Raw genomic sequence first — 21,155 nt, forward strand, 5'->3', positions numbered from 1 at the left:
ATGTGACCCTAATCAATTTACTCGACCTCCCTTTGCCTTCCTGTCCTCATTTGTAAAATGGGACTAATCAGGGTATTTACCACACAGGGCTCCTATGGGAATTGAATGGAGTGATGTGTGTAAAATACTTAGTGCCAGGCAGGTACTTGTGTTACATGTTTCTATTATGGCTCTTACTGTGTGCATGTCAATTCAACAGGCAGCCAGAGGAGATTTCACATATGCTAGGGCTACAGGCTTCAGGAGAGTATTTCATAGGCACCACCCTCAAGGTTGTTAGAATCTGCTTGGGAATACGAGACATATAGAGAGAGAGTAACTAGAGAAAGTTCTAGGGTGTGCTTGAGTTTCAGATCAGAGGGCGTAGCCACTAGTCCTGAGCTGTCGGGCTCCTGACAGGTGCCCAGAGCTCAGCCCCTCCCCTCCTGTCTGACTTCCTCCTCGCCTGAGTGAGGCAAATGCGGAAGCAAAAGCAATGACATAATGATGTCACCACACGTCCCCCACCGCCACACAGCTGTCCCAAGAACTGAGGCGTCCCACCGTGGCCTGCGGTCCCTGAAATGCAGAAAATAGGGGATTGAAAGGTGTTCCCTTCTGTTCTCTCAGCCACTATTTCTTAAACAGTCAAGAAACACCTCTCAAAATAGCCTGACTTGCTACGACAGCTTTGGGCTTCCAATCTGCCACTGTTTGTCTCTGGAACAAAGGCAAGAAACTGCCCTACAGGCCCCACTCTCCATCAGAGGCCAGGACAGAAATGGGAAGCACTGCCCACCCCTGTGTCTGCCATCCATTATTAGCTTGGCCCAACAAGAAACCTGCTCACCTACCCGGGACATCATGGGGTATTGTGTAAAAATACCATAGTTCCCAAATGTTTCAATAACAGCATCCTGCCTGTGCCCACATTTAAAACTGCACAATTCTAGCTGATGATCAGATGAGTGGAAAGGGCAGGCCTGGGGAGCAGCCTTTCCTGAGAAGTTCTCTCCCATCACAGGGCTCACAGTCCAGAGAAAGGAGGTATCGGTGGTAGCTGGGCAATGAAAGAATACCTCTCAGGCCAGAGGAGTCAGCAGATGCTTGAAAAATGGTTCTGATTAATATACATGGCAATGGTTAGAAATGGCAAGACTATCCCAGACGGCATTGGCGAGGGCAAAGGTGCAGGAGAAGTCAATGTGGCACCTGCAGAGGATGGTGCTACAATTATAATGACATGCAGATCAGGGGCAGGGGGTGTGCACACACACACACACACACACACACGCACATGCGCACATGCACACATATGCATTTATTTACATCAGCAGACTTTCACACTATGCCACATATATCATCTCATTTGATTTTCACAACTGATCTGCTGGATTGGCAGGATATGATATGATTCTTCATGCCACAGGAAAGAAATTCAAGCTCAGAGAGAGAAGCAATTTGTTTAGTTCTTTTACAATTAGTACATATGGAATTTGGATTTCAAGCCACAAGTTCTGATTCTAGGTTCAGTGCATTTTCCAGATGCCTTCTTCCCTCTCCTCTCCCTTCCCCTCCATTTCCCCTTCTTCCCCATCCCCTTTTCCAACTCCTTCTCCTCCTCCTTGTCCTTCCCTTCCTCCTCCCCACTTCCCCCTCTCTAGCTATGGCAACCTCTACCTCTATCTCCATCTCTGTCTCCCTCTCAGCAGTCCTGTGCATGGAGAAGTTATAGAGGTAGGTCAGGCACCCAGATGGGGCTCCTGAGTGCCAGCCGAGCCTACATTCCCTCCAGTCTCTCTTAGGAAGCATGAGTCCCTATCACTCTGATCTTTCCCTGAGTGCCCTCTCCTACCTGCTCCAGGGCTGGAACCCCACTTGCACACTGTCTCCCCACTAGGGAGTAGAGTATATCTGAGGCAGAGGGGAGTCCTTCTCAAGAGACCCATCTGCTGAATCAGGCCGCACCAGAGACATGATGTCCTAGTGTGAGAACAGGAAAAGGGAAAGAGAAAAGGGGGCCTTGGGGAAGCAACCAGCACTGAGAGGGAGAATACTAGCACTGCTAGCTGGGTTGCCTGTATTCATGGATCTAAATGCACATGAGGGACCATAACAAAAACCAAAATGAAGAGAAAAAGAACGGAATCACTGAGAAGGAAAATGTCAGGCCACATATGTAAATGTCACTGCCAGATAGTCCTTCCTGGCCAATCAACTAGCCTACAGATTGATCATGCCCAAGATTCAGAGGGCTTGGGGATGTGCTTAATGTGGAAGACAGAACCTGGTCTCTGAGGTCTCCCTCTTCAAGTGATCTCTAGAATCTTGCTTGGTTTGGGGACCCCGTAGGAATCCTGGATGCTGCTTCAGACACCATGTCTCTTTCTCTCTCTCTCTCTCCCTCTCTCTCTCTCTCTCTCACACACAAACACACACACACACACACACACACACCACCTATCCCACCCAGACTCGCACTCACCAACAGAACCCTGTGCCAGGAACCTCCCTTCACACCAGGTCCCAGTCTCCTTCATGAGGCTCCACTGGAAATACTCTGATAATCTCATTCCCACACTGTGACAATACCTGAGAAAGGGGCCTCCAAACGTTCATCGTGGATAATATATGTACTGATGGAGAGCCATGTCTAGGGCCAAAGGAATAAGACTGCAGGGCAAAAGTGCCTGCAGGTTACACACCTAATTTCCTTCCAATCCCCCAGACAGACGGAAGCAGAGAACTATCAGAGTTTAGCCAATCTCAACCTTCATTTGGAGTGCCAGGGACGGGGACAGAGGGGTCCTAAACTTCCTGACTCCCACTCCAATTTGTACTTCACAGAGCTCAAGGCCTGATGTACTCTCCAGCAAGGGGGACCATGTCAAAGGAAACAATAGCATCAGGAAGCCTCACCCATGCAGGATGAGAAGTCCCCCTTCTGTTCCTGGGCTCCACCTGGAAGGAGCCAGACTTGTTCTTCCTGACTCACCTGCTCCCTGGTACCCTCCCAAGTCTTTACAAGTGGGATCTCAGAGCCCCTCTGGGGAGTCCTCACAATGCTTTGAATTGGTTTCTATCTCCTGCCTTAGGAGAACAAGTGCCATCCGGTCATTCCTCTGTGATAGAAATTGATCTGTGGTTTCACCCTGCAGTGGCCTCTTCCAAGCATCCAGAAATGCCCAAGTCTAGGTGTTTAAGAAACAAGTCATTATTCTTCCTCTCACACTCCTGCCCCCTTCCCAACTTGAGCTTTTTCAGGCTTTTTCTTACCCCCAAACTCACCCATAGTAATGGGTGACTTTTTAGGACAGTGGAGCTGGTGCTTCTCTGGGAAGGGGGTGTGAGGACAAGGATCCTCCCTCCAAAGGGGACCAGAGTCCAGGGTAATCAAAGGCATTGATGGCAGAAACAAGCTTATTGTGAGAAGGATTTATGGCCAATGGCCTCCCTTGAGCCAAAGGGTTTGAGTGGGAAGGATGGAACATGAGATGAGAGAATAAAAATTACTAAACTACATTGATTGACTGGCAAACATACAGACACAACCTAATCCTATAGATGCTTTGCCTTGGAGCCCTCACCCTGTCATGGGACATTCCATGGGGATGAACTTCTTAAGGGCTGGAGGTACCTATTGTCATAACCCCAGCCCTCGCATCTGATCAAACACTGCTTTAAACTTTAAATGGTGCCATTCTGGAACACAGTCCTCCTTAAGACTTGTGTGTATATATGAGCCTTATCTGTAAAGAAACTATTAGCTCCTCTAGGACAAGGACCAGATCTCCCTTGGCATTGCTTTTTCCTTCTCACCAACCCCCACCCCAGTGCAGGGCATGGTCACAGAAAGAAGGTCAGACATCATAACCATGGGAAAAGCTACACTTGGTTGCAGGAGAGTGAGATTTTAACCTTGGACCGAATTATCTTGTGACTTTGAAAAAGTCACCTAAATTCTCTAAGCCTTTGCTTCTCACCTGTAAACTGGCACTGGAGCTACTTTACTTCTTTAATGAAAAACCAACTTGAAAATGCTTAAATTAATATGCGCTATCCAAATCTTATGCATGGCAGACCCTTGTATTCACAGATTCTACTACTCCATCTTTGACAGCTTGCGAGGATCCCAAAATCTTAGGACATACCAGGAAGTCAGCACTTTGCTGGGATTTGATTTCCATTCAGGGGCCAATAAGGCCGGGTTAGTTGTGCACCTGTTGAGAGAGCCTAGCTGACTGCCCAGCATCTGCCCTTCCCCAAGCACCACAGGTTTCCCCCATGTGGAGGTACCCTGCACCCCAGTGAGGAATCTGAAAGAGCAACAGCAGTTCCTATGTGTGTCATCTGTATTTTCCTAACATGTCTTGAATTCCTCTGCTTGCCACCACCTGCCTACCCTATTCTACCTCATCGCCTTTGGGCTGTTGCAACATCCTCCGAAAGAGTTGGCTTCTAGTTTTTGCCCCCTAGGGTCTGTTCTTAACACAGTAGCTGCTATCCTTAAAATCATAAGACAGATCCTGTCATTCCTCATTCAAACTCTCCCATGTCTTCCCAGCCTCCCCATCTGAGGGTAAAGAGTGCTCTGGCCAACTCATGGAGGGCACTGAGTAAGTATTTGTGGAATGAATGAGTGATCGCTGAATTGCATTTCGTGAGAGAGAGAATTATACATGACTGAGTTTTTCATTCATTTGAGATTCACAAAGGCCTCAGGATATAATCTCACAGATGTCAAGACTCTCCCATACTACAATAGTAAATAATCCATACATATTTAATTGTATATGGAAGTGAATTGAACGACACCTAAATCCACATTTCCAGACAATGCCCAAAATAGGTATACAAATCAATCCAGGATTGTGCACTGAAGCATGAGGTTAGCACACATGCAGCCCAAGAAATGGTGGGGGTAATGTGAGAGGGTGGGAGGGTAGGAGCCCTCCTCAGGCTGGCTGGGGTTGGGCAGTGATCACTGTCCGCAGGGGAGAGGAGCAGCACTGGGTGACTTGCTCAGAGAATTCTGTGGAGTATGTTAATTTCTGTGGGACTTCAGAGGCCCCATAACTCTTGGAGATTAATAAGAATCTGGGAAGTATCTGTCTTTGCCGGCTGCTTTCATTTGCGCAGTAATAAAGCTCGCCTTTCTTGTTTAATAAAAACAATGTGGAAACAAATGGTTCTGTGCACAGTGGAACTTTAAAGAAATGAATTCAGCGGCACGGAGGGAAGTGTTTCATCACACTGCCGGCTCCCAAATCTAAAACAGAAGCTAGGTCTCCCTTTTCCCGCCCACTTTTGCAGACCCCACCCCATATTTTGGTTGTGCATCTGGACCTCTCCCTGGGGAGCCAGGCTGGTGGGTGGGATGGGGAGGGATGGGCAAGTCCCCGGCCCCCTGCTGGCCCGCACTTGTTCTTTAAACAAAGGAAGCCAGGGCTTGGCTCCTGAGATCCCAGTAGCTGGAAGGAGGTAGGTGGAGGCCCAGTCCCAGGCTGGCAACAAATATGATGAGAAATAACCAGCTCGCCTGTAAAGGGAAACTGCCTGGGAAGAGAAAGAGACTGAGAAATGGTTTAGAGATATCACTGGGAAATGGATCTCTAATGGGTCCCAGGGAAAAATCTGGGTCCCCTTGCCCATTTGTGTATACATCATGCTCAGGTAGATGGCACAAAGACGGCAGACAGTCCCCATCCAACTGCCTCAGCCACAAACAGAGTCCAAATACCAGCTAAATAAGCCATCACCCTATAACCCCAACAGTGCTTCTGATGCCCCCCACCCTTATTTTCTTAAGGAAGCCTGAGCTTCCAGCTCTGGCCCTTGCTAGAAGGTTATGTTTCCACTTTGAGGTCCTGTAGGACCATGTGAAAAATGATACTGAGGCTGGTGAGGACCTAAATGATGCTTCATGATGCAGAGAAAGACTAGTGGACAGCCTCCCACTGTGGGAACCCGGAAAATACAGGATTTATTAACTGCCTACTATGTGCCCTGCCCTGTTGGCCACCATCCCCGGGGGGACATGAATCACAGTAATGAATTAGAACCTCATTAAATTAGACAAGTAGGGGGTCTGGCCTATCTGCATTAATGAAGATCTGATTTATTAACTATCTTTAAAGAAATGCAGTTTTATTACTTTCAAGTATAAGCATTGATTCATATCAAGTGCCAACAAGTATTGCCAAGTGGAGGTACTGATGGCCCTGCCTTAACAAAAAGATAAGATTAATTTGTAATTAACGGCTTCCATTTGCATGGAAACAATTAATGGGCTAAAGTCCTCATAAAAACAGTACAATCTATTAACTAGATTAATAATGCCCCCTTTACAATCTAGGATAACTTATTAGTTTTTTTTCCAGAAAAGGCAAAGGTCAGATTTCCAGGAGCTTGGGTGCTATGCTGAGCCTAGAGAAAATTATAAAGATGCCCAAGCTTGTTTGCATGGTCCCCAGCTCTCTTATCTCTTTTTTCTTCTCAGTTTCTTTCAGTATTTATTGAGGGTAACTAAAAGAAATTTTAAAAGAAAGGTATAGGATAATCTTTGACCTCAAGGAGCTTATAGCCTGGCTGGGGCAAGAAGACACAGATATATTAAAATATTAGAGAGAAAATCAAATGCTTGGTCAAGACAATGCATAAGCAATAAGCGCTAACTATGTTTGAACCCCTTAGTTGTGCTGGTCAGTATGGGAATCTTTTGGGTTATATGTGTGTATACAAGACATGTTAGGAAAATACAGATGACACACATAGGAACTGCTGTTGCTCTTTCAGATTCCTCACTGGGGTGCAGGGTACCTCCACATGGGGGAAACCTGTGGTGCTTGGGGAAGGGCAGATGCTGGGCAGTCAGCTAGGCTCTCTCAACAGGTGCACAACTAACCCGGCCTTATTGGCCCCTGAATGGAAATCAAATCCCAGCAAAGTGCTGACTTCCTGGTATGTCCTAAGATTTTGGGATCCTCGCAAGCTGTCAAAGATGGAGTAGTAGGGAAGTTCGGCATTATAGTTCCCCATTCCAGAGTTGAAGAATCCAAGGCTCGGAATGCTCTACATTTTGTCTATTATTCACACAGCTGGTACGATATGTGGTAACTAGTCTTCAAAATGGCCCCGCTGGTGTGCACACCACTGTGTGGATGCAGCCTCTTGAATCTAGGCTAGGTCTGACTTGCTTTTGACCAACAAGAGTATTGCAGAAGAGCTGCTGTGTGGCATTGGTGGCTAGATCATAAGAAGCCTTACAATGTCTGTCCAGGCCTCCTAGAATACTTCCTTCGGGGAAGCCAGCCAGTGGTAAGAAGTCCAACTACCTTGAGACTGACATGCTGTGAGGAAGTCCAAGCTAGCCACATAGAGAAGCTAGGTCAGAAAAGAATGATGCTCAGACAGTCCTTAGCTACTGTAGCCATCCCCACTAAGGTATCAGGTGAGTGAGTAAAGCCTCCATCTTGGACATGCAGCCCAGGTGAGCCTTTAGTTGACTCCAATGCCAGACACCATATGTCAACAACCACAAAAGAGACCCCAAGAACCACCCAGCTGAGCCCACGCAGTTCAATAATGTTTTTTTTTTTCAATAATGGTTTATTTCTTAATAACCAGATAGGTAATAATAGATAAGCAGAACTAGCTGGTGACATTTGAATAAGGGTGGTCTAATGTCAGAGTTACAAGCTTAAACACCAGACTAGCAGTTGGATATTATAGACCATTGTGTAATGACTGCATGTGTCTGTCTTCCCTATCCCTCCCCCTTCTCTCAGCTGGAGAATCTCAAACAGGCCTGCTCCTTCATTCTGATTCCTGTTCTCTGAGAATGGCATTCAGTCTGTGAGCATGCCTCAGAGCAGCTAGAACCCTGTCCAGTTTCTGTGGATCAGCATCCATTAAACGGGTATTAAAAACACAGGGCAGAGGGTGACTGTACCTGTCCCTCAGACCCATTTTCATGCCCTCTTTGTGGATGCTGTGAGAGTCTGTCCCAGGTGCTCTCTTCAGATTTACATCTCCCTGGTGTGAGTCCCAGACCCCGGTCCCTACTTTTAGCTTCACACTCTCCTCTCCCTAATGCCCTGTTGCCCCTCCAGATCCACAGAGGTTAGGCTATTGGGTCCTGCTGGTACCTAATTTTGCTTGAGATCTAAGCAAGTGTCACTTTGAACTCAGATGAATTTGTCCAGAGTCTGAACAACCCCTGGACCTCTGGTGTATACTAGTCCACCTTCTAACAAAAATGAGTTCTTGCCTAAAGCAAGCTTTGTCTTATGGCCTATTCTGGTTTTGGGGTCTGCTGGCCCCAATAATGCCAACCAGAGGCTAAGATCCATGCACAAGGTTATACTCAAAATGTTATACTGCCTCAGCCTGTCATTAAGGAATTTGCGTTTTGTCAGAGTCAATCTGTTACTAATAAAATCAAGATCCTGTTATAAAATTCCTGCCATTCTTACATCCGGGCTAGCTACTTTGATGAATCTCTTTTCAAAACCCCTGGACATCCTACCATGTCACTTCCCCCATGTATATGTACCACTGGCCTGACCTTCTGATGACTGTCTACATCCCTGAGATTTTATTAGGATTCCCTTCTACGGCTTAGAACAAAGCCAGGGGTTTAATTGGAGGATGAGGCTATAACAAGGGGAAGAAATCCTCCCCCCTCCTCCTCTCAGCTGTCCAAACCTTACAGCCCTGAGGGCTCTGAAAGAAAGCTCCAGAGTAGAAGCCTACTTCTCGGAGACAGCATGGGACAAGCAGGTACACCGCACACGTTGAAGGTGACAGGTGAATTCCTAGAGACATCTCTGGCATCCTAAGCCCAACAGAGGCAAATCACAAAGCCAGGATCAGGAGCTCTGATCTCGGAGCAGAACCCTGGATGTAAATTTGGACTCTGCTACCTTCTCACTCTGTGACTTCCTGAAAGTTCTTTAACCTCTAAGACTAGTTTCCTCCTCTGTAAAACAGGGCTATTAGTGCCTGTTACATAAAACTCAGTAAGATATCTATAAAACTCTTTTACATAATACTCAACAAATGATATCTGTTAGCAATGGTAGTCTATATATACATAGTTTTCATATTTTTAAATCAACTTGTACGTTTTCAGTATTGGGCCCCAAATTGTATCTCCAGATGTAATTCAAATGAATAGAGTGAGACACTTTCCCATATGAGATTTTACTGAATCCTCACAAAATCACTACTACAATTACACTTTTTTTAGAATGAAAATGAGATCTGGAGAAGTGCAGGATCATCTCTGTCTGGCAAGTTAGGAGGAGCAGTGACTTGGCCAAGGTGGCACAGCCCCCTGAAAAGAGAAAGGTTTGAACCCTCTCTCTGAATTTGAAGTTTAACTCCAAGCCCATGCCCCGCCACCCTGACTTTGCTAATGTAATGACTCATCTGTCCTACAACTACCAAGTTCTAGGAGATATGAGAAAAAAAGAAATAGCCAGGCCTTCTTCTGAGGAGTTCATGACCAGCAGGAGAGACAAGAAACATATAAGCATTATAATAATGTTTTTATAACATGGACTCTGAGTAGGTCAGAAGAAAGCATCCCATTGAGGGAGCCAGTGTTTGCAGGAAGGATAAAGGTGTGAGACCAGTGGAAGGCGGGAGATCACGAGAATGCTAGCTTAGCTGAGCTGGCTGGGCTTGGTAGAAGAGTGGGATTTTAGGCTAGACCAAATGTTCTGAATTATGGGTTAGATCATCAGAACACCCAGCATGGTGTCCAGCACACAGTGAGATCTCAGTAAGTCTTTTTGAAGAAATGAATCAGCACAACCATTAAATACTTGGCTATGAGAATCTGGGATGCCACAAGGGGAAGCCCTCTCTAGATCCTGCATGTTAAGAGGAGCTCTTGTAGGAAACTAGGGGAACAGGTTTCATGCTTTTCACACCTTTTCCTCTTCTTGGCCTTTATTTGTGGAATCACTGTCCCACTGAGCAGATACAGCCTACTGAGGCCCAGGGGAGCCACGCCTCCTTCAAAGAGAGTTTAGGCCTTTTCCCCCACTTTTATCTTGAACACTAACCCAAGACATTTCTATTACCGGAGGAGGATGTCTGGGTGGTGGAGGGTGTAGTAGGGCAGAAAACAGCAAGGAGGGAGCCAAGCAAAGAGGTGAAGTCTCTAGACCACAACATGAAGGTATGTTGTTCTGGCAGGCCTGCTGCCTCCCCCCTCAGATCCAAGGGTTTTCTCTCTCCAAGCCCCAAATTAACACTCAGGGCAGATACTCTCCAGGAGCAATGTAACAACATAGGGATATCCTACCTCCTTCATGTCTGAGTCACCATGGAACTTTATGGTGATATGTCTATTGGACACTCATAGAATGAACAGAGTAGAAAGGAAGGAAGGAAGTAGGGAGGTAAAGAAGGAGGGAGGGAGGAGTGACGATATCCTTACTACCACTCATGTCTCTCCAGAACAACACACAGTGCTGTTGAAAAGATAGGAAAAGAAAGCACAATACAGTTGGGGGGACAAGACTGTGTCAAAGGTATTAACCAAGTAGATGCAATGGTTGAGTAACATGGCTGAGAACTGGTCACAAATGTAAAAAATGAATACACGGGAAGTACAGGGAAGGGTAGTGTGGGTCTGAGTGGCTCAAAGGATTGGTTTCATTTTAGTAGAATAAGTGGATGGAGGAAGCTTTCTCAGGTGAAGGGAACAGCTTGGATGAAGGCAAAAGGAGGTCAGAACAAACAAGGAACGTGTCCAGAACAGATGCTCCCAATTCATATCTACAAATATTCACACACACACACACACACACACACACACACACACACACACACAGTACTGCCTAAGGCACAGGATTGAAGATTAGAAAGACAGAGTCCCTGTTCTCCAAAAGCTGCCAGGTTGTTACCAGCTCTGAGAATCTAGGAGTGGGAAGAACCTAGCCAGGCCAAATAAAGACTCTTTTCAGAGAATCCTGGAAAGCTGGTAGGCTGGCTTCTGCTCAGACATCCCCAGATAGGGGATGACATAGGCTCATCTGGGTCCTCTCTTGGATGATTTTCATTGATAGAAAGTTTACTTTATAATAAATAAAATTCTCCCACTTGTTCCCCACAAAATGTTGCTTTTGTTACCACAATCATCAATATTACGAATATTCCTCTATTTCTCCATGCCAGCTCCTCTCTGTGGGTTTTTTCCCAGGACACCGTGGGACTGTGCAAGAGTGCTAGGGCCACTGCCAACCTATGCTGATGGCCCCTCTTCCTTCCCAGGTGCAGGGGTGCCAGAGCAGGCCACCACTTGCTCCCAGCCCCCTCGGCCTCTGTGCTTTGGTCACAGCAGAAAGCCCACCTAAGGCTCCAGTCTGGCAATATCACACATGTCTCTGGGCATAAAATGGCCAGAACTGTCAGGAGAAATGTCAAGAGGAATATAATGGAGCCCCCAACTGCTCTCTTTCCCACTCTGTTGACACACCCTTTGAAAGCTGTGGGAAGTAGAAAATTGCTCATCTTCTTTTAATCAAGGACACTATTTAAGATGCTTAAATACAATACTATTTTAAAATGGGCAGTTTTATATAAAGGAAAGGAGAAAAAGTATAGCAGCAATGTACAGTATATCAGATTGAATTAGTTTTTCATGCCACAACATGTAAACAAATCTGTTTAATTAGAACACCTTGTTTTTATTGCATTCTGAGCCATTTTTCAATGATGAGGAGAAAAATAAGACAATGGGGAAGGGATTCTGAAATTTCTCAGGGAGCCCCAGGGATCTTCTCTACTTCCCCTAGTGACCCAGCTCCTGGGGTGTTCCCTTGCATTCCCCATCAGTGCCCCCTGGCAACCCCTGTTCTCATTCAGCCCCTTCCCCCAGATGCCTTCAAAATAACCTCTATTCGCAGAGATTTCCGAAGATTTTATGCACAGAGGGAAGATGAGATGTGGTCTCCTATATGATGACAACTTGGGACCCCCAGAAAATAGAAAGAGGGAAACCCTCAAAGCCCCCAAGGTTCCAAAAGCAGTTGGCAGAGGAGAGCAAGCTCTGGGCTGGAGTCCAGCATCTTGTCCTGAATCTGGCACTGGGGGTGGGGGGTGGGGGGCTGTGGGGTTGGTCTCCCAGTTCAGGCCTCTGTCTCCTCATTTATGTAGAAGAGAGCTTGGCTGAGATCCCCTGACAGCCCCCACACTCAGGGATTCGGACTCATGCCTTAGACCTCATACTACCATACACACCCTCCTGGTACACGGAGGCCTCCATCAGGGGAGCTGACGGGGATCTGTAGAAAGCAGCTGCGTGCCCTATGCAAGCCCGCTGAGAGCCCAGAGGATGCCCTGATCTCCCTGCACTGTCTGCTGCAGTTGTGTCCTCCCCGAAGTGTCCACTCCCTGCTCCTTATGTACACCCCTGCTTCGCCCCTCCCCCCACCATTGCATTCACACCTGCAGGGGTGTGAGTGTTTGTATTTTTGGTTTCTGGTTAGTTTCCGAACAAGCAGAAGATTTAAGCTTTTAATCCATCTGTTGGGTGCAAAGCATAATATATTCTGGGAGTGGATTAGGGGACTAAATTTGGGAAATGTGTTGTCAAAATGTGGTTTTGCAATGCAAGCTTATTGATGAGGGTGTCATTTGGAGTCTGAAGGCCTTTTGGGAGCTGCTGTGTGAGGAGGGGTGGAGACTGGGGGAGCAACAGGTGCATACAACTCGCCCTCCACAGAATGTGGAAGTGGAAAACATTCTTTTGGGGGTACCCCAACCACTCCTTTCTGGGCTCTCCTCCTCCCCTTGCTTCTTCTCTCCTACAGGAGGATGCTATACCTTTCAGGACCCTCCCCTCAACAGGGGACTGACACATATTTATGCACACTCAGGAGTGATAACTAATAAGACAAAAATCTCAATTTCTTTCTAGTATATGTGCATTTTAATGATGTTCAAAGTCTTATGTTCTCGTAGTGTGGATGTAGGCATCAATCAACATTTAGAGATGATATTGAGAGAGGGAATAGAGAGAAGACCCACCTCACAGACCCAGAGACAAGCACCTGCTAGTGGCCTTTCACTCCCGTGACCCCTAGGATCAGCGGGGTCAGAGCACAGTTACTGTCTTGTGCATTGGAAGTGGAGGAAAGATGGCTTCTGTCTTCTTTCTGACACCACTCCCCGTAGCTGTCCCCTGTGTTCCGGGCCTCAAATGGGGGGAATGGGAGTGCGCAGCCTGAAACGCAGAAGTCAGCTGCAGACTAGGGACAGCTGGGAAGCAGCCATAGGGTTCTGGGGTTCTAGGGCAGGTGACACTGAGGGATATGGGGGGAGGGCTGGGTAGGGAAGCAGTGGGAGCTCTCACTCACCCACCCACCCAGGCTGGGCTGGGCATATCACAGAAAAGTAACAGCATCCTTCGAGAACATAGACAGCAATGAAGGAGCCCCATCCACAGCATCCCTGACTAGTAACCACTAGCCTCCGATAGACTGTCCCCAGAGGAGGAAAGCTAACTACCCTTCAGAGAGGCTGACCACCATGGGCCAGGTATAGCTGGACTAGACAGAAGAAAGAACACCAACCCATAACACATCAATAGATCAGGAAGGTCACATTCCAGCCACCATACTATACATTTGATACAGAAGGTTGGAATGTAATCTCCCCATCAGACCCATTCTGTCCTTTTGTCAGCTTAATTAAAGATGGGGCTGAAACCTCTTCCAGTCCATAGGCTTTGCTCCTAGCTGATCCCTGTCATCCCCCAATGAGAATTGCCAAGTATTAATCAATCCACTGTCCTGCTCCAGAAAGGAGCTTAGTATCCTGGAGCATATGAGAAGTATAGTCCTTGGCTTCAGAAAGTTCACAACCCATATGGGTCTGGGGGAGAAACAGCACCTAGGACATAGAGAATGATTTCAAACAGGGCAAGGGGATTGTGGGAAGGCTGTGGGGTGGGATCTAGATGCCAGTTCAGTAGAGTTAAAGAAAAAAAGTAAGATCCTTTAGTGGGAAGCCACAGACGAAGGAGACAGCCCACCCCTCCCAATATTACCGCCTCCATCTTGCTTCTGAAAAGGACAGTGCTCCTCTGATCCACTTCTCATTAAAGTCTCCAAAGCCGTTGAGCCTCCTTACCTCTTTCTCTCGTGGTTGGTCCCAGTTTGCCTCAATACAACCTCAGTGTTTTAAAATAGAGTTTGTCTGTATTGCCTCATGGACTGAGGTCAGGGAGCCCAATTTTGCTTTCTTATGGTCCTGTCCATGCAACAAAGGAAAGCCTGGGAAATGGTTCAGGGTTCCATATTTAGAAAATGAAAAATGCCCCAGTACTGCTGTGCCCTGAGTAGAAGGATGACAGACAATGAGAGAGGAAATGCTAATGCTGATGGTGGCACTGAAACCACCAAAGGGACTTGATGCAATAATCCGACAGGAGAGAATCTTAATAACATTATGAACATCCCTGTGGGGTAAGGAACACCAGGAGTAAAAAGCCGGAAAAGCCTGAGCAGTTCCTTTGGTGGTTTCCATATCACTAACCTTTCTCCTACTGTCTTCTGCATTATCAGTTTTTCACTCTATACTGGATTATTACCATCAGCACATAAACATGCCATTATGTCTACCATTAAAACTCTCTTGACCCCACCTTTCTCTAACCACTGACCCATTTCTTTGTTCCCTCTGCAACAGACCTCCTCAAAGGATTATCTATTCTTTCAAATCCCTCTCCTCAATTTCTCTTTTAAACCCACTCCAGTCTACCTTTTATAAACACCTCTCAACCAAAACTGTTCTTGTCATGATCCCTAGTGACCTCCACATTCCTATATCCACCCATCAATTCCCAATCTTCATCATACTTGCCCTACCCACAGCATTTGACAACACTGTCCACCTCCCGGGACTGCACACTCTCTCTACATGTTGAGTCCTCTGGGGGCACCTCCATAGTCCTCTTTTCCATCAAAACTCACCCCCTTGCTGATATGACCAGGCCCATGATTTCAAATACTGTTGTGAGCTCAATGACTCCCAAATTTGTCACTCCAATCTGGATTTTGCTTTTGATTTCTAGACATGTGTCTCCAACTGCCTCCATGAAAATCTCCACTTGAATGTCTACAAGGCCCCTCAAACCCAACATGTCCAAAACTGAACACCTAATCTTTCCCACCCCAGTGCTATTCTACCTACAGCCTTTCCTATCTTGGTTACTCAAGTGAAAAACCATGGAGTCAACCTTGACTTGTCTTTTTCTGTCACACCCATATCTAATGTGTCAGTACATCCTACCAGTTCTACTTTCAAAACATATCCAAATTCAAGATGCTCACCACCTCTGCTGTCACCACCCAAACCCAGTTGACTGTTGCCTCCTTCCTTGAATGCTCTCACAACCTTCCTGCCTTATTGAAGGTATTCTTAACATAGCAGCCACATGCTTTAAAATAGAATTTTCAGGGCACCTAGGTGGTTCAGTAAGTTGAGCACCCAACTCTTGATTTTGGCTCAGGTCATGATTTCAGGGTCGTGAGATCAAGTCCCATGTGGTGCTCCATGCTTAGCCCAGAGTCCGCCTGTCCCTCTCCCTCTGCTCCTCCCCACTGCTTGCTCTCTTTCCTCTCTCAAATAAATTAATTAAAAAAAAAAAGACAGAAGTACCTAGCACCCCATTCCACTAAGAGTAAACTGAAGCCCTTACAATGACCTACCAGGCCCTACTCCTCATGACCGCTCCAACCTCAACCCTTATTACTCTTCCCCTCCCTCTCACATGGTTTCCAGTCACACTGTCCTTCATGCTGCTCCTCAAACACACTCTGCATCCCTACCAAAGGCCCTTTGCTCTGGAGTTCCCCTGACTAGAATATTCTTCCCCTCAAGATCTGCTTGACCCATTCCATGACCTTCTTCCAAGTCTTTGCTCTCACTTTCTCAAGAAGGCCCACCTGGCCACCCTACTGTGAATCCTGCAGGTGCCCCCATAGCATCACACCCAAAACCCTTACCTTCCTCTACATCCTTTCATAGCATCAACATATCATTTACTTATCTTCATGTTGTTTATGCATACATCTTCCCCTACTGAAATGTAAGCGCCACATGGACAGGAATCTTTGTCTGTTTCATTCTCAAATGTACCCCAAGTGCCTAGGGCAGTGCCTGGCACATAGGTGTTCAATAAATATTTCTTGAATGAGTAAACTTCCTTTTTACCATCCAAACACAGCCTATTTCACCTACTTCTTCCAGGTAAGGTCTCTTTGAGTCTTGCTCTTTGGGATAACAAGTGTCTGCATTTCTGACAAATAATGGTTATAACAACTACAGTAACGGCAATTTATGCATTGCTTACAAGATATATGACCTACCAACCACCTGTAAAATGCTCACAGCATACCAGGCAAGGACGTTAGCAAGGACTATTTTTTTAAATTCTTCCAATAGTTCAGGAAGAGAGTATGATAAACTGCATTACTGGGCCCAGTATTTCACCCACTCCCCAACTGCAGTATCCAAACCATTGGGTAGCCCTTCTGATAGCATGGTGTATTTCCTCTCCACTTAACTTGGAGTGTGGTCATGTGACTGACTTTGGCCAATGATGTATTAGCAAAAATGATAGCATCGAGTTCCTAATCTAGGTCCTAAAAAAGGACTTGCGTGTTTTTCTTGTCTTCTTGTACTTCTGCCATCCCCATGAGAACACATCCAGGCTGGCGCACTGGTACTAGAGAAATATGAGAGACACGAAGCCACCTGAGTGAAACCCAGACTAGATCAGACAGCCCTATGTGACCCTTGGCCACATGAGCAGTAAAGATGGTTGTTGTTTTTAAGCCACTGAGCCTTGGGGTGGCTTGTTACACAGTAATAGTTAAATGATAGAGGTATTCCCATATTTCTCATTTTAGATGAGGACAATGAGACTTAGAAAAGATAAGTAACCCACCCAAGATTTCATGACTGGTGAACAGTGAAGCCAGGGTCTCCCGTAGGTCCCAGAGCCTGTGCACTATCATCAGCGCCCTTCTTGCCTTCCCTGTTTTGTGCCACACAACACTCGGGCACACTCTGAATTCCTCTCCAACTGTATCTACTTATTCATTCATTCATTCATTCACACTTTCAAAAAAAGAATAAAGTAAAAGCTGATTATCACATTAACTTGTAAGTTCCTGGAAATGCTTAGCTAGAACCTGAGCAACATAAAATGGAAATGTACCAGAAAAGGGAGAAAATACACAAAGCATGTAGCTGGAGAGAGATGTGTCCAAATGAGACTGAGAACAATGGGAGAGTGCTGGTGACAACCACTGTAGATGTTCCCAGAACACAGACCCTGATACGGCTTGGGACAGCCAGCTTCAGGACAAGGTGCTTGAGGCTACTGGACAATTTCTGCCCTGGGTGCTGTGTGGAGTGCAACTACCCCCCTTACAGATACTCCTTAACCCCCATGACCTTTCGCTTCTCTCTCCTCAGAGCCTAGTATTATTAGTCACTGCCACTCAATTTAAAAATAGACAAGCCATTTTCAGGCTTCATCAAAACAATATCATGATGAGTCACTTATTTTTCAAGATTGTGAATATCCAGAAAATATTAAAACGTTCCCAAGACAGGGAGGCAGTTCTCATTGTAAGAAAATGCAATTCTTTATAAGGATTTGTGACTTGTCTGGTGCCATATGGCTAATAAGTGGCATAATCAAATGGAGAACAGAGTATTTAAGGATGAGCAGAGATAACAGATAGAGAAGGAAAGCAGGTTATTCTTTGACCTTGGGTGAGTTGGTAAACTTTTCTGAATTACTGCTTCTCTATTAATACATTGGAAATGAGGTTGTGGTGAAGTTTAGATAACTTAGAAAATAAAGAGTCCAAAAAGATGTTTGGCATGAATCCTTGAGCATAGATATAGCATCATACCATCCGTTCAATAAATATTCAGTGAATGCCTACCATGTGCCAAGTTCTACAATATATCCTGGGAATGCCAAGATGCATAAAATGGATGCCCCTCCCTTCTGGAGCTCATGGTCAAGTTAGAGATACAAACAAGTAAAACTTGCAGATATGGCAGAGTGAGCCATAAGCTCTGTTGATCTATATACAGGAGACAGGGGAACATTTACCAGCTTGCAATTTCAAACTCACAGTCCCAAACCTGGGGCACTTACCAAAACTTCAGAAGAGGTTCAAGTGATAATGCAAAGAACATATTCATCAGGATACACTCACCCTGTAACAAGATGGATAAGACCCATTCCAAGCCTTCTAATGAAGCAACCCTGGAATGAGGACTTCCAGCCTATGGGGAAATAAATAGTCCTGCCCTCTTAGAGCTCAGTGGAAGATACTGAATTGCATCCTCTGGGACCTCTGGCTGTCCTCATTTTGCATTAATCCTCCTATGTATTGAGTTCTTACTCCACACCATCACATAATCCTCATAACTTCCCTGTGAAGTGAGTGCTGTTATTTATTCCCTTTTCACAGAATAATGAACTGGTGTTTGGAAGTTCAGCAACAGCTTGCAATTGATAGCCAGGAGCCACAGGGCTGGGATTCAACCCAGGACCAGTTAGCCACCTCGGATCCTTCTCTCTTTCTTAGTAGGCCTGGCTGGTGGGGCAAAGGTGACTCAGCAGACATTTTGTAGGGTGCCTATCTATGATTGCTCAGTTATCAAGAACCACAAGACCAAATTGGGGTTATAAATATAAATGTTGTGGGTGATCCACACAGTTTGAGTTATTAGGGAAGACTCTGCAATAGAGTCGGGACTTCAGTTTGTGTCTGGGCAGAGAATAAAAGCAACCTCCGTTCCGTAATTCTTTTGATAAAGATGCATGTTCTGTGCACTGAGCTGCAGTTTATTTCTTATTTGTCTGCGTCTGTCCTCTTCCTTAGAACATCTTAGATGCATAAAGAAAGAAAACAACTGAGCAGCTTCTATTACTGTAATTACAGCATGACACTACAGGGATTGAAGAGTAAAGCACCTCAGGGGCTGGAGAGAGGAGGGACAAATGCCAAGGGAGTCACCCGTGCCTGTAGGAGGGCAGGTCTCAGGGCTTGCAAACAAAGAATGAAAGTTCTCATTACACAAGGTTCTTATCTGTTCCTTCTAGCAAGCCCAGGACGACCCCGACTTAAAAACTAGTTATTAGTTCATGATTCTATCTGCTCCTGGCCCTCCCAACAAGAATTATTCTCTCTTCTCAGACCTCCCATAATCCATTAACTACGCCTTTTTTGAGGAATTTGGCATTCCCCATCTTGTATGATGCTTATGTATGTGCAAGTGACTACTTCTACTCAGCTTTAATCTCTATGTGGGCAGGGTCTGTTCTGCTGTGTCTTTGGGTCCCTCATGGCAGATGCACGTGCCCACCGTACGTTTCATTAATGTTCGGTGAAGGGATGAAGATACAGTTCCATCCCTTGAAAAAAAAATCTCCTAATTACACTGCTTCCTTCAAGGATCTGGGTAGATGGACAAAAAGAATTGTGGTACTCTTCTCAATCTCTACACAAGAATGTCTGGCTCTTGGAAATGTCTGTTCAAGTCTCAGGCAAGTGATAACTGCTAAGATCAGTTGATGAAGACCATGGACGTCCTGAGAGGGGTATTTAGAATTTGAGCCGAAATAGAAGGAATACTAAATCCAGCCAGCTCCCTTCCAATCCCCTGTACGCCTGGCTCCTGGCTTCTCCTCCCCTCATCATCGTCACTTTCATCCACTCCCCAATGCCACCAGGGCAGAGACCTCATCACTGTGTCCTCCAGTATTTCAGAAGCTCCTGACCTCAATCACTCCCCTTCTTCCTTCTAACCTGTACAATGCTTCTAGATTAACTTTCTGAAACTCTTACTTTAATTATATTGAGGAATGAATGAATAAGCATAGTGGTTGAACACAGAACTTTGGAAATAGTCAGACTGGACTCCATCCCAGCCCTACTATGGATTAAGCCTCAATCATCTCATCTGTAAAATGATGATAATAATAGTACCTGCCTCCCAGGCAGTGGTAAACATTAAATGAAATATTATATATGTTTCCCAGAATACCAGGCTCCTTGCAACTCTTTAAGAGATATTAAGAAACAGAAAAAACAGTTTCCCTCTTCCCAAGTCTGCAATACCAAATCTGCAATTCCAGACGCTTACCAGGTACTTCCCTCTGCTTGGCATCCCCAGTCCTCCAGAATGTAAGTGCTCTACCCTCCCTGACCCCCACCAGTCACTCCCTGCTTCAGCCAGGATCACACCATTTCTCCCTTTCAGAGAGCTGGATTTTTCCCTCTACTAATCTAAATTCTATCATCCAACAGCTGGGTAAGTATTTGGGAACAATCTTTAGGAGCCCCCTACTCAGAACATATTTTAAGATACAGGCCAGATTGATTCAAGAAGTCAATGTTTTATATATGTGTGTGGGTGTATTGGTGTGCGTGTGAGTGTGTATGTGAACACAAAGGAAAAACAAGATAAAATTAATGTTATTATGTGGCTATAGCTTCTCATATATAAGAGCAAAAAATATATAAATAAAAAGATGACTAGATTTGACCACACAAAAGTGCATATATATATATATATATATATATATATATATATATAATATATATATATATATGCATCTAAAAACACCACAAACAATGCTGGAAAATAAAAAATCAAATGAGGGAAAAAAAATGATTGCACCATATATGCTAAACAAAAGATTAATAATTTATGAAGAGCTGTTACCAATCAATAGGAGGAAAATGCCAATGGAAAAATAGGCAATGTGCTTAAAGTAGCAAATCACAGAAAAAGAAATGCAGAAGATAAAGAAATATATAGGAAAATGCTATCCTTATAATAATCAGATAAAATCAGAGTAAAGCCCAAAGTTCTCCTTTAACCTCCCAAAAAGGAAACTGCCCTTTGCAGCCAGTAGCAGCCAGCATTGGCAGGCCTGCAAATAAACAGGGACTCTCATACTGGTCGGATGGTCATTGCGCACAACCTGCCTTGGAAGCCACTATGACAAGATGCACAAAAGGTTTTAAAATGTGAAAAACTTTTGATGAGTAATTCTACCTTTAGGAATTACTCCCAAAAGAATAATGATAGGTGAGTACCAAGATTTCTGTATAAAGATT

At 45.3% G+C, this 21,155-nt stretch overlaps 1 long non-coding RNA gene across 5 annotated transcripts in view; it reads right to left on the reverse strand.

Annotated features, from left to right (window-relative positions):
- LOC116642810 overlaps nucleotides 1-21,155 on the reverse strand; it is a 183,902-nt gene that overhangs the window by 37,774 nt on the left and 124,973 nt on the right. The gene's annotated exons all lie outside the window — the stretch shown is intronic.

The sequence above is a fragment of the Phoca vitulina genome, unplaced genomic scaffold (assembly GCF_004348235.1).
Source record: "Phoca vitulina isolate PV1807 unplaced genomic scaffold, GSC_HSeal_1.0 scaffold24, whole genome shotgun sequence".
NCBI lineage: Eukaryota > Metazoa > Chordata > Mammalia > Carnivora > Phocidae > Phoca > Phoca vitulina.